The sequence below is a fragment of the Macaca fascicularis genome, chromosome 5, assembly GCF_037993035.2.
Source record: "Macaca fascicularis isolate 582-1 chromosome 5, T2T-MFA8v1.1".
NCBI classification, from domain to species: Eukaryota; Metazoa; Chordata; class Mammalia; order Primates; family Cercopithecidae; genus Macaca; species Macaca fascicularis.
The window spans coordinates 136,851,418-136,856,308 of record NC_088379.1 but is presented as its reverse complement, the minus strand read 5'-3'; the positions used below and the strand labels follow the sequence as shown (position 1 = coordinate 136,856,308).

General features: G+C 33.6%; 1 pseudogene; it reads right to left on the bottom strand.

Annotated features, from left to right (window-relative positions):
* Window positions 1–1,881: 1,881 nt before the first annotated feature.
* On the bottom strand, window positions 1,882–3,999 carry LOC135970763 (large ribosomal subunit protein eL8 pseudogene; annotated as a pseudogene).
* Window positions 4,000–4,891: the final 892 nt, after the last annotated feature.

Genomic DNA, 4,891 nt, shown 5'->3' with positions numbered 1-4,891 from the left:
GCACAGTTCAGGAAATTTTGGCCAGGACAGTAGGAGTCTCCAGTCCAAAGTCTTCTGTTGGAAGATTATCACAAATCTTAAAAATGACTTTCATCAAAACTCCCAGTATGCTCAGATATTGCCCAGGTACAGGCTGAGAAAATACGACCTGAGTGCAAAGACAGTCATACGACCAGAAAAACAGTAGCTGGGGCTTCCTGTCATCCATGCTCACTGAAGCAAGAGTTGTGAGTGATGAACACATATATCAAATGTCTCTATGAAAAAAACAAACAAAAAAAACAACCCAACCAAGTGAAACTCCAAAATGATAACCCTTAATGCTTATTAGATGACATAAGTGTTAGATTGGATATTTTATTTAATATTTAATCATTATATATGCACATATTTATGGGCATGTGAGCTTAATTTCTGTTTTTAAATTCAGAATGCTTCAATAATAACATTGCATTTTATATAATTCTGATTTTCTTTTTTAAAATCAGCTCAAAAGGAGAAGCTAAAATATTCAGCTTTAATTTCACCAGTAGATTTTTAATGTTTTGTAATCATAATGTTTAATTTGTGCTGTTCTTAGAACTTTAATTATGAAGCTAAATTGTACTAATACCCATTAGGTACTTCTTAATTGAAGGCACATCATATGTCTGATGTGGCAGTACTAATTGGTGTAATTAAATTCTAATATGCTTCAGTAGCCTAATTTTTAAAAGTGAATAAAAAGCTGATAGAAATAAGTCAGTTCTTGAAGCTGCATAGTTGTATAATACATACACGTGTTTGCATTTGTAACATGCACATTTATTCAGAACAGACAACTCATTAATTTATTCCAAAATAATTTCACTTGATAACTTGAAATAGAGTAAAACAAATTGGTCAGGTAAATATACATGTGACTTAAAAAGAAACAGCCGTATAGTTTAGCCACAAGGACAATGTTTTTCTCTTTTACAAATTCTTAGTTAGGTCAAATTCTCTGAAAGTCACTACATATCTTTACTGTGATGTGTTTTGGGTGAAGTTACAATCTATTTGTAAATTACATCACTGGTTTGTCTGAGCAGAGGTAGATCAGAGGTAAGCTCCTGTGCTGCTAAAACAGTCTCCTAAAAACAGCAAGAAAATAATTTTTACATGTTCAAAAATACTCATTTATTTATATTCCCAAATTTTCTTTTATTCAATATAACATAGATAATTTAAAAATAAGTAGAATATTTTATTATCTATATTTTATTTTTATACTTCTAGTTAAATTAATAGTGGAACATTATATATCTATTAAATGTTTTAAATTACATGGAATTAAAATATCAAAGTTAATTATGTTATAATTTTTAAATTTCAGAAACCTTCTTTAAAAATCTTACTGTTTTATTTTAAAAAATCGTATAGAAATTGTGGTCAGATGTAAACTGTGACTCTGAGCACAAATCCCAATGCTGTTGCCAATTTTATTCCAATTTTTGTGTTCACACACAAAATGTAGTTTCTCTTTTATTGAGTTTTAGAAATCTCTAAGATTTACGTATCTGGATATACACTCAGGTCTAGCTTCATGTTCCTGTGACCTGTGTGGTCACACAAGGACCCATGCACATAACGACCTCCTACTTGGTCTAATGCTCTGCTGTTGCCATCTTGAAGTACTTAACACTTTGGACGAGGTACAACATCCATTTCATTTTGCACTGGGCCCTGCAAATTATGTAGACAGTCATATATGACTCCAGTATTTTCCTACCACCAGACATTTTAATGTACTGAAGAGATAAAAAAAACTAATGATTAAAAGTTTTAAAAGAATATTTTAAAGAGTGTTTGTTTGTTTATTTGTTTGTTTTTTAATCTTAGATGTCTCAAGTTTGCCTTCCATTAGATAATGCAGTAAGGAACCCCCAGTTTACAACACAGGGCAGGCAGGAAGACAATCAATTCAATGGGATCTATGTCCTGTGCAGTCACCACCAGCTGAGCCTTCTTTTTCTCCACTAAGGTGGTGACAGTGTTAACCCCCGTTAGAAGGACAGGTGATCTCTTAGTGGGAATGTCGCCTTTGCTTTCTTCTCAGTCCAGGCCAACAGTCGCTGCTGCTTCTCTTGCTTTTTCTCTGGTCTGTACTTGCCAGTTAGCTTACCCCATTGAATAGCTGCTTGGTGGTCCAAGGCCCTGGTGAGCTGGTTAACTACAGAAGTCACTTTCAGCGGTTTATAGAGGATGGCTCTCTGCTGCTGCAACCTAGTATAATGGGGCCATTTGGCAAAGCAAGTGAGGTCCCTTTTGGGCTGGATGTTCTGTCCAATGCCAAAATGTCCTGTCCAGTACCAAATTTTTCAAACAGAAGATTCACCACTTTCATGGTCTCCTGCTTTTTCCAGACAGCAAGGGTCAGCGCCACCTTCTTCCCTTTGGCCTTCTTTCCTTTTGGCACCTTGGGTGGCTGGAGAAGAGAATAATATCTTGAGAGAAAAATAAGTTGAAGCCAGAGGTAAAACTGAATATTGGTAATATATTTTTATTTTAGGGTTGCTTTCATTTTAGAAAGTAATTCAGAGTGTTATTTTTTTAAAAAGCATATATCAGAGTTCCCTAATACATTTCAAACTTAAAAGTACATTTAATTTCATAAGAGAAGTGAAATGTTTCATGAATATATTTTAAAGATAGGAAAACTAGAACATAATTTGGAATAAAACTAATATTTAAAGTAATCTGGAGATAGGACTCATATCTTTTAATAGAATATGCTTTCTAATAAGCTAGTGATTTTTCAAAGTTTTCTAAAACACTTTTTTCAAACCATATTTAACCTAGAAGTAGAAACAAATAAAGGCATAAAATTAGATTAATTTTGTTGTAACTCGGTTGGCTCTAAAGATTATAGTTAGGAAGTGATTACATTAAGCTGTACATATGCAGCATTCTAGCAAATTTCAATGCAGTAGACAAAATCTATAAATAATGTGAAACACATATTAACATGTTAAGCATAAGATGCATTCATTGTCTTCAACAGAATAGTTCTGTATTAATTTTTTAAATGTAATACAATTTGACTTTAAAAACTGAAAAATCATATTCCATTAAGAAAAAAATTATAAGTATTGCAAAAAGATGAGGAAAATACCTATAATAATAAATTTCAACTATAACAATTTTGTTTTATATACTACTGGTTAGCTTTCCATATGTCCAAGCATTAAAGGACTTTTTATTAAACCTAATCCTCACAAGAACATTGCTTTAAGTGATATTCCAGAGTGGTAGTCCTTTAAACCATTAGAACAATTTGTGAAATCACTAAAAATACTAGGGGAAATATTCAAAAAATGACAATTGTGCCATTATTTCTCCTCCTCAAAGAGACTATCATAACTAAAACTCTGTGCCTCATGTTCCTGTTTATTTCTGTCACTTTCAAGTCTCAGAGGTATTATCAGACTTTCATCACTATACGACTCTGTTTTTCCAACAGAATCAATCATCTATCCCTTATCTAACATACTGATAGATCTTGAATACTTACATTCTGATTAGCAAATTCTTTTTCATTTTTAATAAAAACTTGAACTCCTGATGTGTCTGGAAAATATAACCCCTTCAATAGCCCTTTCAATGTGTTGCTACTTTTTTGCTCACCTCATCTTCACCTGCCTAATAATGAGGAGGCTGGGTATAAACAATTTCAGTTAATTTGTAGTTATCAGTCTATTATAGTTCTTTCCTTCTGAAAACCAACAAATAAATAAACCAAATAAGCATCATCAATAAACTTTGCCAGTTTATGGTTCATAATGTAGGTCTACACTAAGTTTTCCATTCAACTGCTTTTTCAGACATTTTTTTGGTCTCTTTCTCCTTTATGACAACTTTTGCTTTTGGCTTTCAAAGACATTCTCTCCATTATAAACTCTGTCATTATTCTCTATTGTGCTTACCTCAAACTGGTAACTCTTTCAAATCTTACCTGTCAGTTTCTTGACCACCATGCATGTTAATAACATTTCTTCTCTATTTTAGACAGCAAATATTTCTCAATATTAAAAAAAAAATTCTACTCTCTGGTCCTCTCTATCTCCCATTTCATCCAATATCACTTGTTCAAGACCTGAACTCGTACAGGTTTTTGACCTCTTGAAGACTGTCACTCTATGTACTCTCCTCTCTTCTCTGTCCTCCATAGCCTTCTCATTGCTTATCTTCCCTACTTGTATTGTAACCAACAGTAGTAATGGAACAGAAGTAGCAGATTCTAGATATTGTAGTAATAGAACAGAAGTAGTAGATTCTAGATATTGTAAAGCCTTTGAGTTTAAGCAACCAGAGGAAGGTCTTGCCATCAAATGAAATGGATAAGCATAAACAGGTTTGGTAGTGACTGAGAGATGGAAATCAGCAATTTCTCTTGAGTCATACTTACTTTGAGATTTCTGTTAGGTATCTGAAGTAATCAGAAACTAGCCGAGAAAACTGAAATCATTGAGAATTTAAAACAAAGGAAATTGATACAGGTAATTGATGGTAGAAATAGTTTTTAAAAATTAAAACTATTTTAATTCAGTGAAGCAGCCTACAATTTAGCAACAGTGGGAGGCTACCACCACCTTCCCTTGGAGAACAGGGATAGGAGGCTGTACTACTGGAGCTGCAGGGAGGGATATCTGGAGGAAGTTGGAACCACAGTGCGCCTATGTAAAAGGAGCAGGAGCCTGTGAAAAATGCAACTGTTATTAGGGATGACAGGGAGAAACTGAGACAATATCTAGATTTCTCCTTGCTCCTGCCTTTCATCTTTCTACATGTGTCTCCTATTGTTTGAGCCTACCTGGAAGGCAATTTTCAGAAAATCTGAGATACATAATCTACAGTGTTCATCCCCTCTGTC